The sequence below is a fragment of the Onychomys torridus genome, chromosome 9, assembly GCF_903995425.1.
Source record: "Onychomys torridus chromosome 9, mOncTor1.1, whole genome shotgun sequence".
Lineage (NCBI taxonomy): Eukaryota > Metazoa > Chordata > Mammalia > Rodentia > Cricetidae > Onychomys > Onychomys torridus.
This window is the reverse complement of record NC_050451.1, coordinates 104,513,883-104,522,732: the sequence shown is the minus strand read 5'-3', so window position 1 is coordinate 104,522,732 and position 8,850 is coordinate 104,513,883.

The window sequence follows — 8,850 nt, the reverse complement described above, 5'->3', positions numbered from 1 at the left end:
TACACATGTGAGGTTGCAGAGGGAGTAAATATCTAAGAAAGAAAGCACATGGCACACTACATGCTGAGTTTGACAACACCTTGGTCTTGACCGTCACATAATTTGGGATGTTCTGTGAGAGCAACTCTCACAACTAAAAGAATAATTAGCGCAGACACATATTTAATCTCTTTTGTTAGTTTTTAAATGACCTATAGGTACAGTGAGAAATCCACAGGAGTCTGCTTAAGGAGTATTAGGGAATTTATTAGGAAATAAATTGGGGAGAACAGCTCACTAAACAGAATAAGGCAAACCCATCCCAGAGTCCTGAAAGGCTGATGGCCAGACCGATGCTGCTTCTGCTCCTGGAGTCAGTCAACATCGTCCAAGCTCACAAGGGAGAGAAGAGATCGAGGAGTATGTGACCCTTCAGTCTTAAGCTACCCCTGAGGCCATGCCCTTGGAGCTGGTACATCAAGGTCATAGGTGGAACAGTTACCCACTACTTATAGGGACAGCACTAATCTGGATATGTTCAGAAATCTACTTGGTGAGTGGTAGAGAATGCTTGTCCTTTCATACATGAGATAATGAAGAATACTTTGTTTAATTATTTCCTAAACATCATCCTATCTGATTTTAATATTTGCAGCTTTAAACTGGCAAAGCCTAGCTTCTATTAGTTAAAATAGCACTGCTGGCATCCTCAGCTATAGCAGTTGCAATTTCCTATGATTATGCTCAACTCAAATGGTATAAACATTATTTCAGTAGGAATCTTATTACTCAAATCTGAACTTCAGTAAAATCTAAGGTGTTGAAACACCAGTGTTAGTTGGACTTCCTTTGGTAAGTAAGTTTCCACGTATGATTTTATTTTTCTATATTTTAATTTTTGTCCAATGTTTCTGGCCTTTTCTACTTCTAAGAAGGCATGAAGCCATTGCTTGAGGCACAGGCTGCTGATCACTGAATAACATAATTGTAGATCTTTGGCTGCAATGTCATTTGAGTCTCTTAATGTAAAGACTCATGGGGTTGGCATAATTCAGTGTGCTTTAGAAGAATCAAAGCTCAGCCTTAGAATTTATAGAGTATTATTTTGCTTCTCAATATTGTTAATATTTGAGCTTAGTTTCTGATGACTACACATCTGGAAGTTTCTATTTATAAACATTCTTAGGAAGTAAACATCTCAGGTGCCAGAGTTTGCTATCATGTAATTGTTTAGATAACTACGGAGCACTAAAGGTGTTAATGAAGGATGTAGCATGGTGATAATGAAAAGCATGGCCTTTGAATAAATATATATAATTCAGAAAGTTCTTGATAAGTTTTTATGAGAATCATAAAATGCTTGTTTGAACTAGCTTGGATCCACTGGCAAGAATTTCTTTGATTTCTTCCAACTTTCTTTAATACTTAATAAAAATTGCTGTATAAAAAATTTAGGCATTATATAATTTACTTTGTGCTCTATAGGGATAACTTTGGAATTATTTGAACTTTGTAGGTTTCCCCCCACTCAATTTCTACATATGAAACCGAGGAAGGAGCTAAATACAATATGACAACAAAGACATGCTTCTATCTAAGAAGTTGAAATTGGTGGCCGTTAACAGAGGAGTAAATTACAAAAACAGACTCAAGAAACACTATTCCCCAAGGGCCAGGCCTTCAGCATCTCTATAATGTTCCATTGTTTCATGAACCATTATTTCCAATGATCCATTATAGTACATTTCTGTGTATAAATGTGTTAAAGAGATACGGTTGTGTCTTAGTAGGTTTTTTTTTTTTTTTTGTCTTTGTATCAGTTCATTATTCCTGCCAATCTTGGAGACACATGCTATACTATTCATTATGCCTATGATGTGAACCTTGTCTGCTACTTGTGTATTAATAACGACATGAGGGATAACAGATTGACTGAAAGGGCTCTAAAAACAACATGAATGGGAATCTTATCATATTCTTAACTTTCAGAAAGTAACTCTATAGCTTGGTCTACTTGTAAAGACCAGTGAATTCAAAATGCTTCAACATCTAAGGGACCCTTTGATTCAGACTACCTGATGGGTTGATAATTCGCTGTTAGAAAAAAAAAAAGCATAGAATAATGTAGAATTTATTAGGCTGAGTGAATATAGTTAGAATGGTCTCAGAGCTGATTTTAACACCTGAGTTACACTTTTAGGTTTGTGATGTAGAAAGCCGGATTGAAGAAATTGAAAGAGCGTGATTTGAAAGAGCTTGTGTGAGACCAGTTCAAAGAAAATCATGAAGTATTGAGTGAGAATATCTGAGAGAGAATGAGACAAATTCCAATTGTAAAAGGTCCTGAAATGGATAGCTATGGCACCCTTCAACAGTGTGAGGTTGAAATCTAAATGGCTTTAAAATTTGGAAGTCTATGTTAGCAGTATCCACCCAATATTATTTGAAAAAATTGAATAAGTAAACTTTATTAAATTTTTTTCTTCTTTTTGACAGTGGTCAGGAAGTTCAGCCCAGTTAGGCAATCCAGAGGTCTCTTCATTTTAGCTGTAAAATATGGCAAACAGCAGGTTAACAATAGTAGAGTTAGAAATGATAATCTCCCTATGAAGTTCGTATTTATTTATCTTAATATGAGACAAGTAATTGCTATGGTCTCTGTTTTTCAGGCTGCCCATGTAAGTTCTGTGGCAGACCCATGCTTACAATGTTTAGGTTCCATGTCTTGATTTTGAGCTCTTTCATCTCGGTGGCTATTTCTTCTTTCAAGGATTCAGAGATTTGTCAGGGTTCACAGAGCTGTCTAGCAGAATTTGCATTCTCAGTGAAAGATATCCTTTTCATACTGGTTCCATGTGCTTGTGAAGGTGTGGTGGACTCTGAGAGGCAAGACTTCACTATCAGACATCCCAATGTGTGCTTACTAAACTCCGCCCTAGGAGATACAGGCATTGTCTCTGAGATCACTCAAGCTGATATAACTGATTTCCCCATTTTCATCAACTTCCTGTTTTTAATCTGTTGCTTAAGCAAATTAAGAAAGCATTCTTACAGCCTCCCAATCTTTTGGGACCAATTATTTTACAGTGTGGTTATTCTCAGTCCTACATTTGAAACTACATAAGACAGTTCAGAATATATATATATATATATATATATATATATATATATATATATATATATATATATATATATATATATATATATATTGGTTCCTGGGACCCAGAGATGGAGCATGACTAGTCAGGAAAAGTCCCTTGATGCTTCTGCAGTTCAGCATGATGGGACACCACTGACATTGAGGGCTCTCAGGCTCACACTTTCGTCAGTCAGACGAAATTGATATCAGTTGATAACCTTAGCATGAAAATGTCTTTCTCTGTTTCTTGTGACAGCCAGACTTAAAGGAGAAGTTTGGGGCGGGGAGTCGGGAAGGTAGGTGAACTGCGCACCTTTGGTTTACTTGAGTGGTCAATGCCTCACCTTTTGCTTCCCCACCAAAGGTAAGGTGCAGGCAGCGTGAGGGACTGTAACAACGCCTTAAGAAATTTCACACTGGGCTGGTGAGATGTCAGTCAGTAAGAGCGTTTGCCGAGAAAGCATGCCAACCTGAGCTTGATCCCTGGAACCCAAAGGAAGGCAGAAAGAGAGAGGTGACTGCACAGATTGTCCTCTGACCTCCACATGGATGCCGTAACATCTATGCCCTCGACAAGCAATAGCAGCAGTAAATAAGGAAGTAAATTAATATAAATAACCAACATAAACAAAAGATTACAGAAATTTTATTTTTCATCATTTTAATGCTTTTGTTTTACATTTATTTATTTATCACTTATTTGCTTATTTATTTATCTCTTTCAGTGTGTGCATGGGCATATCTGTGCGTGCTTTCATGACACATTATGTGTGGAGTTCAGGGGACACTTTTAAGACTTGGTTCTCTCCTTCTGCTGTGTGGGTTCCAGGTATTAAAGTCAAGTCCTCGGGCTAAGTGGTGAGTGCCTTTGCCTATGAGTCATCTTGCTGGCCCCCAGATTTGATTTTTTTTCTGAAGTATTAAACTGAAGCATAAATACTGACTCATGGCTGCTCTTCTTTTTAAAACACCAACCAGTATGATTTCCTTCCTTGGTAACTTTACTAGTCTTCAAATTAGGTTCTGGTCACAGCGACTCCTTCTATCTGAGATTTGAGAATAATATATGACCATAATTTGTCCATTCTTGAAATGTAAATGTACCCTAATTTCTCTGGTTTTAGTGCAAATTCCCTTCCTTCTTGCTTTCACTAAAATATATATTTTAAAATTTAATTAACGAGCATTCCTTTCTTTGGAGGCCATCTTTTGGTGCACCTCATCCCATTTCCATTTGCTTTTGATTTTTAAATCAAGATTCAAACCAAGTCTTATTCATTGATGAGCTAAATACACTGTTCGCTAGCTAAGAGGCTGCTTTCTAATGAGCTGCAGGATATAATTAGCACATTCTCTGGGCCAGTAAGAACTGGGTTTGCCAGATGCCAACAGCTGACAATCTGAACAATATTTGAGGCTGCCAGGCAGGCAGAAGGAGACAGAAGCGTAGGTAGGGGAGTGGGGATAAGAGCAGAGAGTCTTTCCTTCAGGAGGGCTAAGCTGTCAGGGTTTCAGTGTGAATTCTTGACAAGTTATTCACCTGTACTATTAAGTAAGGTAAAGCTCCAGTTTTCAATATGCAGGACTCCTGGACCAAAAGGCATCAAGCGGAATCCTGCACTAGCAATCAAGTATCACCGCAATTAGTCCATGGAGTCATGAAGCCCAGCACAAACACGGAGCATCTTAGCTGAGAGCCAGAATCTTGGATCTATGTCAAAGTTCAGGTTTTGCTAAAAAGCCTACTGTTGGCTGCAGCATTCATGTAGTACCAGGGCACCAGGGACCCGTGATAAAATTATATTATTTCCTAATAAGAAACCATGCAATAGCTTAACTCTACTTCATTTTCATGACGTTCCAGTTTATCTGATTTAATCTCAGACATATGTATGCAGATCCAAATGAAAATCTAGGAAGTTTTGGAGGTATTTTTAAGATTCAGCAAGCAGCCAGTATACCAGATGCCATTGTGAAATACAAATAGTTTATTTACAAATAGTGAAAACATTTCATAATCCTTTCCAAAATCTCTTGTCTATAGAGATGTGCATTGAAAAGAGGTCTTGTGAACTTATTGTGTGTGAATAGAATCCTCAAGGCCTTTCAAACACTTTATTGAACCTCTTATTTTTAATCACAAATGGGCTAGTAATAGTTACATTACAAACATTTCCAAGGTAGAGCTGCCTAGCCATGAAGTGGAAGGACACTATCAACTTGTGTTGTGAAACTTCAGTATCATAATATGTGCCAGAAGAGAATCTTTGAAAATAAATATATTCTATTCACGTTATAAATTTGTGACTTCTGAATGAATACTTTTTTTTGTTTATGTATTTGTAAATTTCATTTCAGAACTGGGCAAAACAGACAAATTTCCTTCCAGTTTTTTGCACAATCAATTTAAGATTATTCAAATTAAAAAACTAAAAGTGTCAACATAAAAAATTGTTAAAGAAACTAATATGTGTATCTTGAAAATGAAGAGGTTTAATAAAACTATAATATCTATAATCAAACACTTGATGGTCTTTCCTATATAAAGAGAAAAAAGATAGGAATAAGAACAGCATGAAAGTTTGAAGTAATAATCTCAGATTCATAGAGAAGTATTCAATCTGCTTAGTGTGTGGTCCTTATAAGTACTTCTTTTTCCATTGAGTGTGATCTGGTAAGGCTCCTTTAATTCTCTATGTTGCAGATAACATAGTTTCTTCAGGGCTGAAAGTATTAACTAGTTGGGTCTTAGAGAGGACTTAGGAATTTTTTAGCCTTTTTTGTCAGAGCATGAGTTTTGTACAAGCTCATACCTTAGTAGGTGTTGTCAACATTTATTACACAAGTTAATTCAATTCCACTAGAAACCAGAAATCCCCATTACAAAGAACTAAACAGTTAACCAGACTGCACTCGCCACTTTCTGGTATGGTTAGCTTATCACTTCTGTGTCAGGGCTTGGTATTTCCAAACTGTAAACTGTGGGGTTCAAAGACCTTGAGAAGAACACTCAGAGGGTCACAGATCACATTCATTTTTAACTAATCCATTTGTACTCACATAACTCACATATTTCCACATTCAGAGCAATGATGGGCTCATGGTAAAGCTCAACAATTTTGAGTTGTTATTACTTATTGCTTTAAAAATCCAAGTGAGTTTTCAGTTTTCCATTTTGTTGCCCACTTTTTAAAATTATTTGTTTATTTAAAAATTTTTTGTTTTTTGTTTTTCCACAGGATCTCTATGTAGCCCAGGTTGTCCTAGAACTATGTAGACAAGGCTGGCCTCAAATGTACAGAGATCTACTTGTCTCTGCCTCCCAAGTGCTGGGATTAATTGTGCACACCACCAAGTCCAGCCCTTTACCCGAATTTTAACACTTCCTTGTAGATAACTGGGATAAGCATAGAAAAGACACTGACGTGAACACACTCAGAAATCACTTGCTATTTTCCTTTCAGTCACATGGAATTTTGTCTTTTATTTTTTATTCAAAATAGTTTAAATGTAGTGGGACTCTTTAATGGGTCATTATGTTAAAAAAAAAAGCTCCTCTCAAAACTTTTCGTTTTTCAAAGTATATATTTGAGTTCTTATATTTTAAAAATGTTAAACTAATTATTTTAGTGAATTATAGGGTTATTTTTATGCAACACACCTTGTCATTGTAGGAAGCTCCTAAATCCTGATGTTATACTTCTTTCTGGAAAGGGTTACATTTTTGTTTGTTTGTTTGTTTTCTACCTACTGTAGTTGCAATGGTTATTATTTCAAAAGAGACGAATTCACAGGGATGAATTTGTACTTCTAATACAAACTTCCACATATTGCATACAACTTTTTTTCCACATAGAACATTCTTGTTATATTATCATCTTTGGATTTCTTGACTGTTTTACTATGGACTTATAAAAATTATCTGTGGTGGTATTGTGTTCCCTGAAATATTGTGCACTGCTAATAAATTTATCTGGGGTCAGAGAACAGGACGGCCACAATATTAAACATAGAGTTTAGGCAGTGGTAGCACACTCCTTTAATCCCAGCACTTGCAAGGCAGAGCCAGGCAGATCTCTGTGAGTTCAAGGTCACATTGGAAATAGCCAGGCATAGTGACTCACACCTTTAATCACAGAAAGTGAGCCTTTAATCCCAGGGAGTGATGGCAGAAACCAGAAAGATATATAAGGTGTGAAGACCAGAAACTAGAAGCATTTGGCTGGTTAAGCTTTAGGCTTTGAGCAGCACAGTTCAGCTGAGATTTATTCTGAATGAGGACTCAGAGGCTTCCAGTCTGAGGAAAATAGGGTCAGTGGAGGAACTGGCAAGGTGAGGTGGCTGTGGCTTGTTCTGTCTCTCTGATCTTACAGCATTAGCCCCAATACCTGGCTCAGGTTTGATTTTATTAATAAAAACATTTAAGATTCCTGCTACAATTATCAGCTTGTAAACGATGTTTAGATAATCCAGATATTCACTCAAAGGATTCCTTCTGGAGATACTTTTTGAGTGAGTCAAAAGTTTTAAGTTTATGTATTCCAACTCATAACATCATCATCAGTTCTTTTTAGTAGAATTATTTATTCAGGTGACACCCCTGTATAAAACAAAGCTTAGGAAGGTCCTGGACTGCAGGCACTGAAGCTGTAGTCTTATGGTTTCTTCCTTAACCTCCAGGGGACAGGCTGAGTGGTCAAGTTGCCTTTAAATCCTAAGGTAGCCTGCAGGTGTCTGGAACCCCATCTACTTTACCAGGGACTGTTCCAGGTATTTCCAGGTCAACTAAGACAGTGATCCTCTAAACTTGTTTTGGAGAGAAAAAAAAAAAATCCCAGGAGAATGAATTTGAGCAAATGTATTTCCTGTAGGAAAAACTATTTCTCTACTCTACTTAATGTTCCCTTTAATGACATAGAGTTGCATGAATTTATGGGGTGCACTGTGTTTGCTAGTTTAAGGACACAATGAATAATGATGTAATCCGAATAATCAGCATTTGTATGTCCTTAACATTACTTCTTCAGGTGTTGAGCCTTTCAACTCCTCTCTTTTTGCTTTTCACAAGGTATGTGTTGACTTAGAAACTCTAGTCAACCCCCTGTGCTGTGAAACACTGGGCCTCTTCCTTGCATCTTGAGAGTCATGGAAATAGATAAGGCTTTCTTTCCTTGGGTGCTGTCAGACCAACAGATGTTCACCTGCCAGACTGAACTGCCAGAGATAGGCAGAGCTAGAAGAGCAAGGACACTAGATTCAGCCTTGCATGTGTCATCTTGAAGACCATACTGCATCCAGAGTCTAGTTACATAAGCTAACCTAATCCCTTAGTGCTTTTCCTAGGCTTGACTTGGATTTGCTGCTACAGAGTCTCCTAAATCACACCTTGTCAAACATGGGGCATGACCACATATGGATTGATACAACTATAGGTGAGCTTACAAACAATTGGGCAGCAGTAACAGTTTTCTGAAAATGTACTGATTGATACTTAAATCAAAATTAAAGACATAATGAATCTGAAGAGTCTCCCATAGCAGTGGACCATGTTGTACTGTGTGACTTCACCACGACCTTGGCTCTGAACACACCATACCGTAGTAGAATATTTTAAGGTGTGTTACTTTTGTTCTTGTTGTATTTGTTTAACTTGGTGAAGCTGTGTGACTGTGCCTGTGCAAAACACCTGATGGTCTAATAAAGAATTGGCCAATAGCAAGGCAGGAGAAAGG